The sequence below is a fragment of the Gobio gobio genome, assembly GCF_949357685.1.
Source record: "Gobio gobio genome assembly, chromosome: 14".
In the NCBI taxonomy this organism is placed as follows: Eukaryota; Metazoa; Chordata; class Actinopteri; order Cypriniformes; family Gobionidae; genus Gobio; species Gobio gobio.
Window position 1 is genome coordinate 8,932,940 of NC_137107.1, and position 16,323 is coordinate 8,949,262.

At 38.3% G+C, this 16,323-nt stretch overlaps 1 protein-coding gene across 1 annotated transcript in view; it reads right to left on the reverse strand.

Annotated features, from left to right (window-relative positions):
* gabrb2b (gamma-aminobutyric acid type A receptor subunit beta2b) overlaps positions 1-16,323 on the reverse strand; it is a gene marked incomplete at its 3' end in the record, with an annotated part of 190,312 nt that overhangs the window by 172,649 nt on the left and 1,340 nt on the right. The window lies entirely within an intron of this gene.

The window sequence follows — 16,323 nt, forward strand, 5'->3', positions numbered from 1 at the left end:
ACTTTATTTAGGCAGAATAAGTTTGTTGTGATTTCCAAGGCGCATTAATGTTAGCGGTCTCCCACTGATAGCCATGGCATTAGCTAGCTTTGTGGTTAGCGTCTATGATAAGTTATAATTTAGAAATATGTATACTTTTTCAAAATAACGGGCAGGGGAGAGATGATACGTCTCATGCTGTCAAACTGTCAGACTATTAAAGAAATACATCTTATTCAGTCACATTGTCCGAGTTAAACTTAGTCAGTCAACTGTAACCTAGCGTAATTACCAGCTCTCTTGGCTTACATGTAACAGCAAAACTGGACTTGGCAGTTACAAATTGTCATGTTATTTGAGTTAAGAGAACTGATGGGGATGTTCTTTTAATTGTTATTCAATTCAAGCAATGTATGGCTCGTTGCCAACTTACATGCACTTCAAGGATGATCTGTGTTGTGAATGCAACGCTCAGAGCGCTGAAGCTCAGCATGACTCTGCTGGATCAGCTGGTGGTGTTGCCAGCCGGCACGTTGTAGGGTGCCCTCTGGTGGACAAACTATGAAACGCCAACACTCAATGTGTTTGAGCGGTGTTTCGTCCGGTTTTTTTGATTTTTTTTTAAAATATTCATTTATCGGCCATCATAAATGCCGATACCGATAGTTTGGAAAAAGCCTAATATCGGCCGATGTTTTCTGTTTGAATTAAGATTTTTTTGCTTACCCCATTGGCAGATTATTTAGCTAATTTTAAGCAAAAACTCCCTTAATTTTGAGTTCTTTCCCCCCAAAACAAGACAATCATTTTTATTTGGCTAGTAAATTCTTCTTGTTTTGAGAATTTTTAGATATTTGGACTGAAAACAAGACAAAAATACTAAGTAAGAAAAGCATTTTTTGCAGTGCAAAAAGTGACAATTTTAACATGCTATAAAAAATTATCTGTGGGGTATTTTGAGCTAAAAGTTCATATACACACTCTGGGGACTTATTTTCAGAGACTTATTTTACATCTTGTGGCATCATCGAGGTCCTGACTCTCTGTGGTCATTAAAAATCCCAGGATGTCCTTCGATAAAGAGTAGGGGTGTGTAACCCCGGCATCCTGGCCAAATTTGCCCATTGGCCCCTCTCCATCATGGCCTCCTAATCATCCCCATATACAGATTGGCTTCATCCCTCAGTTTCCTCTCCACCAATCAGCTGGTGTGTGGTGGGCGTACTGGCGCAATATGGCTGCCGTCGCATCATCCAGGTGGATGCTGCACATTGGTGGTGGTTGAGGAGAATCCCCCTTCTATATGTAAAGCGCTTTGAGTGCCTAGAAAAGCGCTATATAAATGTAACAAATTATTATTAATTAATTATCATAGGACCCCTTTAAGGACCCCTGTTATGCCATGAAAATGTGCACTGTACAATCAAGCTTAAATGAATAGTTATTATTCTAAACCTTTATGCATTTCTTTTTTCTGTAAAAAAGAAGAATTGAAGAATAACCAAAAATATCTTCTTTTTGGGGTAAACTAGGGGCCACTAAATGACCCACTTTACCTAAATCCACCCTATATGTTGCTGCCTTTCCCCTCTTGTACCTGATGCTTATGAAGATGGATAGTTGATCCAGTAGATCTTTTTTTTTCCATCCAACTAAAAGACCATCACAAGGATAATGCCATAATAGACTCTCGAGCTCAAAGTGTATGCAATGCTACAGTAATCTTCAACATGAGTATAGTGGAGTCTTGTGAGCAGAGTAATTAGATACCAAACTGTATATCTGGTATAAAGGTATTCAAGTTTCTCGGGTTTCTCTCTTGGAATTGAATTTCCTCACTCACTACTGTTCTATTTTGTTCTTCAGCAGTCCACCCCAGCCTCTTTCTCTCTCTGTGTAACACCTACTCACCAACACAAACACCAAAAGCCCAGCACACAATCCAACCACCACTCTTAATGTTTAATTTAAAAATACATTAGTATACAGAAGGGAGCGACCATATAATCCAGGCAAGCAAAATCCCCAAAACACAGTTCACATTCACAATATCTGCAATGTCTAATTGTCTCTCAATAGCTTTTGTGCTGTTTAATGCCTATTATTTCAGAAAACAGTACTCCATTTAGGTGATTTGAACTGTGTGTGTTTATCTTTTTGACTGATGCTGAACTTACATCAACCTAAAGGTACAAAGCTCTTTACTCATCAATAAATGTCTGGAGGTAGTACAATTCCAAGACGTTTTTGAGATGCCAAGACCGGTACCTGAAACCTACAAGCAATGCCAGCAACCCTCTTTGGGTATGTTATAAAGTGTTCACTCAAATAATATAACACACAATTTCATCACGTATTACATTTCTAAGTATATGTTAGATGACACCTGAAATGGATCATAGATTTTCTTGAGTACAGGCATTCAATCTAACATCAAGTGCATCAAATGGCATAAGTGCTATCATAATGTATGCACTCTGCCATTAGTAGTGAACGCAACTTTGTCTGTATGGTCATATTTTATGTATTCTCCACTCCGTTTATGTAATTTTATGTGCCTATCTGTTTTAGCTGTACCTGCACAGGGACTACTGATGAGCCAACTGAGACTTTTCAGATATGTCCATAGACAAAAATATTGAAATAACACAAATAAATAAATGAACTGAAACCTAAAAAAAACTTTTTATGAAAGATAACATGAAAATGTCAAAAATGGAAACTGTTATCTTACAATCCTTACTATACAAGGAGCAGCCCTTATGAAAAAGAAGTGTATTCAAGTGTTCTATTAGTATATTTCTTTTAAAATGAAAAAGTAGACTGAAAGTCTACTCTTATTTTATGTACTTAAAATTGCACTTAAGTATACTTGACTTATACTAACAGAAAGTCTAAGTATATTTGGCCTATACTTAAAGGTATAATGAAGTATTCTAAGTATACTTGGCTTGTAATTGTGTTTAATCTTTTGATTGAGTAGACGATTAAATATACTTTTTAAAAATATTGATTAGAATATTGATAGAAAACAGATGTTCCTAAATCTGAATTTGTGTAGGCTAGTCCACTGTCTGGTAGTGTACTTTAACTTTACTTTTAATTGAATTAAATAATTAAAAAAATTATACAGTAGGGGGCGCTATGACATCTTCTAGTACAGAATCTCCGGATCAAAATTTGCTCACGCAAATGTAAAATAACGCAATCATCAAACATTAAACACCATGTAAATCAAAACTACCTAATGTTACCGAATTAAATGTCGAACCCATGAGGAGGAAATGATTGTGAAGCTTTGGGGGTGTTGATGGACTCCATTTACTCCATCTGTGTTTTAATTATCGTTCTGAATCTGATCAAGGTGTAGTCTTTGACAAAAAAAATCGATTTTCTCAACTTTTTGTTTAAAATGTTGCCTTTCTTTATGAAACTTACCCACATTCAAGTGTTCATAAAAAAGGATGTACAAAGCTATAGTAAAATGTTTTTTAAATTATTTAAAGGTATATTTCAAGTATAAAATGTATATCTACATTTCAACATAGTACTATACTGAAAATATATAAATATAATAAACTTATAAAAAGTATACTGTGATTTTCACTTAAAGAAAACTTATAAGTATACTTGCAGTATAAAACTAATAAACTAGTTGTTTACTGAAAGTATGCTCATAAGTGTACTTTCATAAAAAAAATACTACTTGTATTAAAATAGTAAACTACTACAATACTTATAAGTCCACTTGTAGTACAGATGCAGTACAAATGAGAAACCTAGTTGTGCACTTAAAGTTTACTACTGTTACACTTAAACGTATACTTTTATATACTAAAAGTTGGCCAATTTAGTCCCAAGCGGTATTGAAATAGTACACTTACAAATGTACTACTAGTACATAATCTACCAAGAGCAGCACAGTTTGCCGTCTGGTTTAAGACATGCTTTTTCTGGGCGGTAAATAATGGCACAAACCCCAGTTAATTGACGAGCACAAACTTTTGTAAATCACCTCTCATGATTCATTTAAATAATACTCTCCTTGCATACATTTTGCATCTGAAAGGGAAACTCCTACAAATGCATATGCAGTAAGATCAGCCGCAAAAATAACACTATCCACTCCTTTTCAGCACTAATTTTTCACTGCGTGTCTTTAGTAAATCCTGACAGAATTTTGTTTACAAAAAAAGAGAGTTTGCACTGGAGCAAGCTGTTAGTAAATCAGGCCCTAAATATTCATGGCATCAATCTTAGCATAAGAGGTTAGCACTAGTGAAATATGAGCTATTGTAATGCTGTCTAACATGCACACATACAATTTTAGCTAGCTAGATTGAGAATAGTAAAAAATGATAAGAAAAGACTTTCCGTATAGCATTGAAGGCAAAAACACACAAGGCAGCATAAATGGTGTCAGAAGAAGTTTAAAAATGCTACACCTCTGGGTTTGTTGGTAGTCATTAGTGCCTTTATTCCACAATAATTAGCGATGTTGTAACCTGAGTGGGCTGGGATGGGCAGCCCCAACCAGCTGCAGCTGTCAAACATATTACCACTTGCTTAACTATATTTTAATTTCCTCTAGGAAACACTTGCGCTTGCAAGGCAGAAAACACTTATGCCTTATGCCCGGTTTTACAGACAGGGCTTAGACTAAGCCAGAATTAAGCCATAGTTCAATTAGGGCATTTAAATAGCTTTTATAAACGTTCCTTAGAAAAAGAGAAAAAAACATTACTGGTGTTAGGGCTGCCCCCTAATAGTCGACTCATTGTTAGAAGAGGCTTAGTCGACCAAAAATTTTAATATTAGTCAGTTAGTCAAAAAAGAAAAAAACTCAGGACAGGGCCCGTATTCAAGATAAATCTTAATGCAAAGAGTAGCTCCTAGTGACAAAATTAAGAAAATTCTTAGAAAGGTGGGTGTTTCCCAGTAATTCAGAAAGCATCTTAACCCTTAAAAGAGGTCTTAAGGACCAAAATTGTTTCTTTAGCAGCAGAGAAATGGACAAAACTCGAAGAGGGAGAAGAAAAGTGTTGCACACAATGCATGAGTGAATTAATAAGACACTACACATTAGATTGTACAGGGGTCATGTTTGTGACCGATCTTATTAGACACAGCGCAGAAATGCCATAGTGCCAGAAATGGAAGTAATCACTACATTAACATGTTTGGCAACTGGAAAAATGCATATATGCAGCCGTGATGATTTGGGTCTGTCACAACCTTCTACAAGCAAAGTGATCACACAATTACAGCACTTTCAGAAACGTATTGTGTCGCTAGTCATTTCCTATCAAATACATTAGGTAAAACATTAACAGCATGGTAAATAAAAAATAAGGAATATATACACTCACCTAAAGGATTATTAGGAACACCTGTTCAATTTCTCATTAATGCAATTATCTAATCAACCAATCACATGGCAGTTGCTTCAATGCATTTAGGGGTGTGGTCCTGGTCAAGACAATCTCCTGAACTCCAAACTTTCTTTCAGAATGGGAAAGAAAGGTGATTTAAGCAATTTTGAGCGTGGCATGGTTGTTGGTGCCAGACGGGCCGGTCTGAGTATTTCACAATCTGCTCAGTTACTGGGATTTTCACGCACAACCATTTCTAGGGTTTACAAAGAATGGTGTGAAAAGGGAAAAACATCCAGTATGCGGCAGTCCTGTGGGCGAAAATGCCTTGTTGATGCTAGAGGTCAGAGGAGAATGGGCCGAATGATTCAAGCTGATAGAAGAGCAACTTTGACTGAAATAACCACTCGTTACAACCGAGGTATGCAGCAAAGCATTTGTGAAGCCACAACACGCACAACCTTGAGGCGGATGGGCTACAAAAGCAGAAGACCCCACCGGGTACCACTCATCTCCACTACAAATAGGAAAAAGAGGCTACAATTTGCACAAGCTCACCAAAATTGGACAGTTGAAGACTGGAAAAATTTTGCCTGGTCTGATGAGTCTCGATTTCTGTTGAGACATTCAGATGGTAGAGTCAGAATTTGGCGTAAACAGAATGAGAACATGGATCCATCATGCCTTGTTACCACTGTGCAGGCTGGTGGCGGTGGTGTAATGGTGTGGGGGATGTATTCTTGGCACACTTTAGGCCCCTTAGTGCCAATTGGGCATCGTTTAAATGCCACGGCCTACCTGAGCATTGTTTCTGACCATGTCCATCCCTTTATGACCACCATGTCCCCATCCTCTGATGGCTACTTCCAGCAGGATAATGCACCATGTCACAAAGCTCGAATCATTTCAAATTGGTTTCTTGAACATGACAATGAGTTCACTGAACTAAAATGGCCCCCACAGTCACCAGATCTCAACCCAATAGAGCATCTTTGGGATGTGGTGGAACGGGAGCTTCGTGCCCTGGATGTGCATCCCACAAATCTCCATCAACTGCAAGATGCTATCCTATCAATATGGGCCAACATTTCTAAAGAATGCTTTCAGCACCTTGTTGAATCAATGCCATGTAGAATTAAGGCAGTTCTGAAGACGAAAGGGGGTCAAACACAGTATTAGTATGGTGTTCCTAATAATCCTTTAGGTGAGTGTACATATACAGTACATATGTGTGAGAGAGAGTATGGTAAAAAAGGACAAATGACGCCTGTAATTTCAAAGTGAAAGTTGGTATAGACTCTATACTTAAAAAGGGCTCTATTTTCCTTCTTGGACAACCAACCAATCACAGTCTTTAAAAGACTGTATCATACGTAGCAACAGGATCAGCCCCGCCTCCCCACTAAGAAAAAAAAAGGTTTTTGTATTTTCCTCTCAAATCGGCCCTGATTCACTCTTAAGCGAAGACTCCTACGTAGAAGTTTAAAAGTTAAATTAGGAGCTTTCTGCGAGGATTCATAGAATATGGGCCCAGATGGTTAAGAGCGGGTCCGTGTGGTAATTACAGTATGTCTGGCACGAAATCCAATCATCCATCGACCTTAAGTATGGCTTATCATTTGAAACATGTAAGTACTGAAGTAGCAACTTTACATGGCTGCTCGCTCTCACATTAACCTATAAATGTTACTGCACTACATGAAGGCGGTGGCGCGATCACTTGCATTTAACTTAAAATACTTTTTTTTAAACTAATTAAAATAAAAACAAACAGGATGCGCTTTCTGCCGTCTCTGTGAACTTGAGCCAAAAAAATAAACCGAAAGTCAGCGTGAACTTTTCTAAGTCAAGAGAAATACATCTATCGAAAGCTTGAATGTCTATTTTTAAATGAACAATAGAAAACAAATATTCTAAGATTACATTATGAATCGTGCACTATTCTGCGGACATGATGCGCCAGCATCGTCAACTTCATCACTGCAGCCGAAAACAGCAGTTTATCAATACATTTCTTAAATATTCACACAGTCTCCTTGCTGTTCTTTCACAACACATTCATAATCATTATTTTTGTCTGTGCGCTGAGGCACGATGTATGTGTGCGCTTGAGCGTTGATATGCTATGTATTGTATATATTCAATTAAAGACTCATTATAATGATTTGGCTTATTAAGTGCGATTAGTTGACTAATCGCTTAAATGAACGCCTAATAGTCAACTAGAAAAATCTTTAGTCCAGGGCAGCCCTCACTAGCGAAAAACAAAACAATCATTACAATGCTTCTTTCCAAATGCAAGCCCATTAAAAGCTGCTGGATTTCATTGTCTTCACAAAGGACATTCTGTTTTAGAAAACAAACGTATTGATTCGAAATCACGAACCAAACCCAAAAGCAAAATTCAAGTTATTTAGTGCTTGACCATGGGCCGTCAAAGAGTTAATTAAGAGAACTGAGAGGTTGAAGCTGCTTCTATAAGTGCTTGAAAAGAGCATTTACATTATTTTAATTACAACACAGGACAATGCAGCTCTATCATCTAAAGTTTTTTTTTCTACAGTTATCTTAATCTAATTAAAAAATATATAATAAATAAAAATAATTGAAAAATAAAAACATAGGATGCCCTCTATTTTGTATGTTAGAGAGGCAAATATGCTCCTTATCTCAAGTGTATTGAAACAGCACAGTCCAGCTGGGTCAACAGCACACACACAAAACCAGTGCATGCTTCAGTTAGAACAGATACGCCACTCATCCTAAAACATCCCCCATTTCATGCTCACAAATCATCATGTTTTTCAATCAGAGAAGACAGAGGTCACCACAATGACATGTCACAGGATATATGTGGCACATTATATCATCAATCTAGCACATTACTATCAGCATTGAGCATTCCTATACAAATAAATCGACATTTGAAAATCTAAGGATTTATGTGTTCCTCGGAAAAAAAAAATAGACTTAAAAAGATTGGGATGGATTCAAACATCCTCATACGCTCACGCTAAGCTTTCAGCCTCTTGGTTTGCTGAATATTTTGGTGTGCTTATAATGCCATTAACCTGTTCTGGGAGCCTTTATGGACTGATGGGGTCCATTTGCTCTTTTTTTTTAAACTTCTATCAGTATATCAGTAGTGAATTCTGCTTTTGGAATCATATAGCTGTAAACAAGAGGCATTGGTGAAATAACAGAACCTTCCCCAGAACAAAACTGTATTCCTCAGAGGCTGACCTTGTACTGTTCAACAGATGCAATGAGTTATCATTTGTGTTTTATTTGTTTTAAGCATAAACTTTGTCTTTGATGTGGCTCATATAATTCCTTAAAAGAAATAAAAGCACAAACAAAGGGGCCTTATTTTAATGATCTGAGGTGCACTTAGGGTGTGTCCGAATCCACTTCTGCTAGTTTAACAACGGGGGGGGAAAAAACGGTAAAAGCGCATGGTCCAAAAGGGTTGTCCCTAGTCTCTAAATGAGTAATGGGTGTGTTTTGGGTGTAACGTGCAATTAACCAATCAGAGTCTCATCTCCCATTTCCTTTTGCACCCTGGCAAATTCGCTATTTCCATGGAGGAATTTGCTAGTGGAAAGACTGAAGCTTCTCCAGAGAGGAATCCTTTTAATATTTAAAAATGTGTGTGTGCTGCTGCGTCCCTGTGTGTGTAATAATCAGAGTGTACGTGCATTGTCCACCGCCTATAGGCTCATATTACTAACACGCCCTTTAAATAACAAAAAATACTGCGCTATTGACTTTAGAGCAGGTTTTTGTTGGTCAATGGCGCAGTCGTTTTCAGGTCCTCAAAATAGCAATGTGCCAACAATGCTCCTGAACACACCTGGTTTTCAGACCAGCACACCCATGGGCGAACAGTAGGGGTGTAACGGTACACAAAACTGACGGTTCCGTACGTACCTAGGTTTTGAAGTCACGGTTCGGTACAGCAGTTTTACAAAATTGCTTTTTATTTATTTTCATTAAACAGTATTTTTACTGAAAAATTGTTTGCTGAAAAAAAAAAGGTATGTCCTTAAATTAATTCAATCATAAGAAAGTTTCTTAATAATAATGCTGTAAACTAAATAGGGAGCCCTTACTTACACATTACTGTAATATTAAAGGTTAACAACAGGGCCCAAACTATTAGCCTAAACTCAGTTGCTATTTATTTTTACATATAATTATCAACACTCAAATAACACATTGCATGCAAACATGTAAACGTCACATACGGCATCATTAAAGAGTTGCATTAACTTCTAAATCTAATAATGAAATAATTTTTTCTCCAATTCGTTGTTGAAATATAATAATTTATACACAGTGGCTGTCATTTTCATGACAGATTTATTTAAACACATTAAATAATCAAGACATCACTAACAGTTCAAGTAGAATATAATGAATATATAGGCTAATATAGTGCATATATTTAGTGAAAGAGTTGATTTCTCTAGTGAACTGACAGCTGTGGACACTGAATGACTTCTGAGGTAAATGAGATGCTGCGTGACATTGTTTACAAGCTGTTTTATTGACATCTTTCCGCAGTTTAAACACAGAGCGATTACACGACATATGATACGTTTCAGTAAGTGTTAATGTATCCTCAACATACCTTCAGATGTTCATTCATGTTTATTTTTTATGAAGAGATGATCGTGTTCACTCGCGCGTCTATACAGTGATCAGTCACGTCACATTAAAGAGCGTCAAAACGGCATTCATCGTTTGAATTTCGTGATAAAATGGACTGAATACTTATTATGTTCGTATGGGAACTAGGATTGAAGTATGTTAACTGTTAAAGATTGCATCTACCGTTTGGTACACACGTGTACCGTTACACCCCTAGTGAACAGATGGGCGCGAGTGCATTTGCTATTTAAACAACGTGGTACTGGACGTGAAAATGATAACTGCGTCAGGCTGAAACTAGCAAAAAACACTTGCGTCACGCCTGGCGTTGCATTGCACCGGGTGTATGATAGGGCCCAAGATATGTGTTGACATACAGAAGGAACCATAAACTGAATGTGAATAATCTCATACTTATTCTGATTTTGGTATCCTAGAAGAGAAAGCCACTGTTTGAGACATTGTTGAGACTTCTTTTGAAATAGGGGACTTCTCAGTCACTCTCCATTTCACAGTTGTCTATCAGAAACAATTGAGATCAAATGTGTGTGTTTTTCTTTCTTTCCTATGGGTCAAGGTCATGGTAAGAACAAAGACTGCAGTGAAGACAGACAGAAAAGAAAAAAAAAAAAAACACACGTTTGCACTGCAAATATCAATCTGCACCCAAGATCAAAAAGCATCAGGCTTCACTTCAGCCTAGAAGCTGCAAGACCATTCATTAGCACTCAGTCTCAGTTTCCCCCTTTGTTTGCATTCATCTGTCCTTTGGTGAATCACGCACACCTAAGGTGCTGCGAGGAGCACAACCTTCCCTACAACCACACCCCTAACTGCCTCCAAGAAAATGGCAGGTTGTTAATGTCAAGAAGCTTTTGCAAGTCTATGTCACCGAGTCATATTGCCCGCGGTCATTCCTGACCTTTGCTCTTCTCTCTGGGCAGACCTACTTTATCATCTAACACCTACTGTGGGAGATACAGAGGACCTTTGATGATGGAGACATGTGACCATGTACGTGGACAGAATTGAATGAGTCAGAAGCAATATAGGGCTAGAAGTTGAAAGCATAGAGTCATTTTGCTTCGGCACAGCTCCAGCGGGGTAATTCCGAGCAAGCCTCATATAAGTTCACGTATAATTTAATAATACAATGGAGCCCAGTCCTGGGAGCTCAATGGGAAAAGGGTAACTTTGTTTCAAGAAAATGTTTGCTCTGCTAACAAAATAACACAGGTGGAAAGGGTACATTTCAAACCTCTACTTCAAACTTCAGAGAGTCGAGAGTTATATCCAATGATTCACAAGAGAATAAACTGGAGTGGAGAAGATTAGGGTGCTAGTTCTTTAAATAGAAGTACAAATTCATATAAACATGCTAATGTATGAGTGTCTCTTTGGCTTTGTTCAGACAGGCAACAAAATTCTCTTTTCTTTGCTTATTTGACTCTAATCCATGTAGCTGTGATATGACAAAACCATTAATATGTGGTTTGAAATTCAATCAGAAAAGCTAATAAAAAAAACAGGAATTGAATTACAGTGTTATTTGGAGTAGTGTGACTTCTACTGATGAGGGAACTAAAGCAGTTTTGTGACACTGTATATGAATTTCAATGTTAGTCTCTCTGTTTTATCCCGAGGTCTACTGCAGTCAGCCGGATCCGGGCTGTATCCAGATCAGATGGTGGACCTGCGCCCAGACATGACCAACGTGTGACCCTAAAGTGTCTGCAGAGACCGTGTCAATTAGACTCCCCTTGGAATTGCCTCATCGACACGGCATCATCAATAAAACCGTCTCCGGCGTGATGACTCCAATCTCTCGAATATTGCACTTTAATAATTGTTTCATCAATACGGCATCCTCAATAAACCCGTCTTCGGTGTGTTGCCTCCGATCTTTCGAATATTCCGATCTATTATGACCTCTGACCTGTAAAGTTGTCAGAATAATAATCATATGCTGTTTGTTCATTGGCCAGAGGAGAACTGGCACCCCGACTGAGCCTGGTTTCTCCCAAGGTTTATTTTTCTCCATTAGGTCACCTGATGGGGTTTTGGTTTTCTTGCCGCTGTCGCCTCTGGCTTGGCTTGCTCAGTTGGGGACACTACATTTTTAAACTAAATATCCAAATAAATCTAATTATTAAACTAAATTAACCATATAAACTAAATTACTGATCTAATTACTGATCTAAAGCCCACATTGTCACTGTATGATAATTGAAATGAACTGATGACATCACCGTTTTCTCCGGAATGGCTATACGGCTGAATTAAATTCTGTTGCATTATTTTCCTCTTTAACACTGTTAAGCTGCTTTGAAACAATCTGCATTGTTAAAAGCGCTATATAAATAAAGTTGACTTGACTTGACTATATGCTTGAAAGTGTAAATAGTACAGTAATGCCTCCAACACATTTGTTGTCTCATGCGTTTCATGGTGTAATAGGTGTAATTTCATGAAGGATGTAAAGATCAGAGTTGCTAGAATGAGTATAATATCATTAATGCCTCTTCTAATTAATCACATTGCTAATATTGTCCTGTAACACAGAGAACAAGGAAGAACACCATAAGAGCACTGCTGGTTATTCTATTCAGGAATGACTTTGAGCCTGTGGTGTAATAAACATTAAAGTGCCCCTATTATGCTATTTTAAAGGCTCCTAATTTAGTTTTGGAGTCTCCTACAACAGGTTTAACAAGCATCAAAGGTCAAAAAACACTTTCATTTTCTCATAATATACACTGCATATCACCACATTTTTTCAATGATTCTAGATCCCTCCTTTCCGCGAGCTACTCTGCTCTGATTGGTCAGACGGCCCAGTCTGTTGTGATTGGTCTACCGCTTACAGCGCATGTCGGAAGCTGAACTTCAGCTCCAGAGGCTTCCTCAGTGATTGTACACACTGTAAAGACAGTAACGATGGCGTCGATTTCACCATATCAATCCGAGCGCGAGTCCGATGATGAAACATTGGAAGATTAGTTATTCAACCCGAACCTCCATCGCATCGACATGAGCAGGAGTTTCATTATGAGATGTTGCAGCTGTAATTCCTCACCATGAGCATTAGCAAGTGTGCGTCCATCGACAAACCCATGCATGTGTGCGTTTCTAATTTATTGCGATGCACATGCGGGAACTGCACATGCGCTAGCCCAGCGCTAACATGAATGACTGATGAACATTAAAGTTTGCAAAACAAATCTTGCTCCATCCTTTATCTTTACTCAAAGTAGTAAGAACGGCGGACAATTAATTAATAGAATCAGTTTTAGGTAATTCTGCAGCTCACAGCTGATTAGCAGAAGCATTTCAGTAAGACAGTATAACGTTAGTTAGCCAGTTAACATACACAATATAAAACACAAAACTATGTATTTTGAATACTCATTAGAAAATATATACATCAATAATTATTCATACTGACAGGTTGCTGGTCCAAATAAACTGGTACTGGGCAGTAAAAGGACGTGTTGGCAGACAGACAACGTACAACGTAGGCGGATATTATGCAAATGTCGTATCTAGTGATGTAGAACCGTAATGCAGTGGGATTCGAATTACAGACGACTCGTTTAGGTGGTTCAGGGTTGATTCTTTCTTTTAGAAGACAATAACTTTATTTTTCGTGCATATTCGACAACTTTGAAGAACATTAACATTCCCAAACAGCCATATTACGCATGAAAGGGAATATTCAAAAAACATACTAATTATAATAATTAAATAACTTTAATGTCTTATGATCTATTGTCTTCAAAATCAAACCCAGAAAAGAGGAAAAAGTGAACTTTGATGCCAGTGTAACCCCTACTGTTCATACTTGCCCACTGCAAGCGGGACGTGAACCCGGGTCCGTCGGCATGAGAGTCGGATGCTCTAACAAGGAGGCTAATGCTGCGTTCACACCAAACACAAATAGAGCGTCTGGCACGAATGATTTCAATGTTAAGTCAATGGAAAGGCGCGTTGACGCGTGTCTGGAGGTCCCGTGGTGCGGAGGACGCGAATCCGCCTCATTCGCGCGTCCAGTTCACGCGAATGACGCAAATTGGACGCGAATTGAGCGTCTTGACTGGTGCTTTTGTGCATTCTCACGTTTGAAGCGAATTCGCGTCTGACGCCCGAATTTAAAAAATTAACTTTGGCGTCAATTCGCGCCACGTTAACCAATCAGGAGCCTGCTCGCTGCGGTCACGTGGTAAAGTGACGTTAAAGAGAAACCCTGCATAATTTAAAAATACTACTATTGTGTCACAAAATGTAGTTAAGACTTTTTCAGGTGAGAATGTAGTTGATTAAAGCTCAAATCTGTGGTTTATTTATAAAGAGAGCACCTATTTATAAAAAAATAATCTTGTGTTTTTGGAGTTGTGAGACCCAGGCGATCAGCGGGCGCTTAGCGTTCATTAACCCCGGCGAGAGCAGCCCTTCCTCAGCCAGTACTTCTGACGTTTGCCGCTGGCTCTGATGACCTGTAGTGGTTCATCTTGTGTGGATTTAACGGGTGATCTTTGGTCACATGAATCTATAATTTGTTGTCTGCCAAATCGTTTTGACTGAGGGCAAAGAGAAGTTTCATAACTTTAAGGATATTTAAATATACATGCAGATAATGTAGGAGTTGCCTGTAGCACATTTGTGTGGCTATTAATGCTTAATATATATTTTTAATGAAAATGAAAAGAGGCAGAGTGGTGTTTTATGACATTTCTCCTGGAGCGCCTTGAACGCGCGTCTATTTCACTTTAAACGCTCGATTTCTACGCGCATCCAATTCGCCGCCGTCGCGCGAATGGATTCAAAATGTACATGTGTCAAACTAGACGCGGTAGACGCGATTTTGACGCTCTATTCGCGTTTGGTGTGGACGCAGCACAAAGGCTCCAACCCCTTGAGTCAGTCACTAGAGCGTAAGAGATCAGAGTGAGGTTTACTCGCACAGCGGCTCTTAGCTAGCCTCCATTACACCACACTGAGCTAAAGCCTATCAAACAATAAAAATGCGGCAACATACTGTGAAAATGTTTTCATTATGTTTCAGCCACATCTTTCCATTTATTCAACTGAAAAATGTCTGTAATTTCTACTACATTTCATGGGTTTTATGAGTTTAATCAGTATTTAAAGTAGTAGAGTGGAGTTACTCATCACTGCAGGTTGTAAAACCGGTTTGATCAAGGCACCAAACAAACTTTCAATTTTAGTGGGTTGAAATTGTTTACAGTGTATAGACGAGGCGGAGATAAAAAAAGATAAAGTAAACAGGCTTCACAGATAAGAAGGGATAGATATAAATAGTATACATAAAAAATGCTCTAAAACAAAGGCAAAATATTGTAAGCTTTCATTCTCTGCGGATCTATTCAATTGAAGCATTCGGAGAGGAGAGCCTGGCCAACTCCTCTTCTCCCATTATGAAGATGGGCTGACACATTACTTCAAGTGCCAATACCAAATATTCCCCATTGCCACAGGGAGCTGCATGACATCAAGGTTCATGGTGATTTGGACACTCGCTCTAGCTATTTATCCAGTGCAAAAGAATGTTTAATCCAGATGAATGCATGCAAGACCCAAGCCAAGAAAATGTGAAAGGGTTTAGAGCAGTGATCTGTGCATTGTTGCTTTCTGGGACTAGTAATGACATTATTTTAGCTTGCGGACACACACAAATGCACTCACTCAGACAAACACACACACTCAGACATAAACTGCATAACTCGTAATCATTGTTTTGTCCTAAAGACATCTTGACAGTACTAATGAATGCGTGCACTGTTGCTTAAAACATTAATAATTATTGTGCGACGGAATTGCAAAGACTATAAGCAGGCACATGAGCCACTTGCACACATTCGCCTCTCAAACCTTGTATTTTCTGGGAAGGGAAAAAAAATCAATACGTGTAACTCGTAGTGAATATCACTGGACTATTTTGAGAACAATAGAAACACATGCTCAAAATCCTGCTAAGAGTACAAATAACTCAAAATACAACGCAGCCAGGTCATGCTGTATTGAAAATACACTACCAGTTCTCAGTTATTGTTATGAATATCACCTCACTTGACCAGACCTCAAAACAGAAAATGTCATGTTGTACTTCAGAGCCATCACTAGGGGATGCTCTTGTATCTAAGGGGGGGAAAATCCTACCAGATAACCTTAGGGGTAGAAAGAGTATACAAAAAAACCAAGATGGGTAAATTATTGCTGGCATCCACTTGTTTTGCCATTTTATAAATCCCAGCAAAAACATTCAGTTCATTTGCAGAAGGAAATATGTTGCCATAGAAAC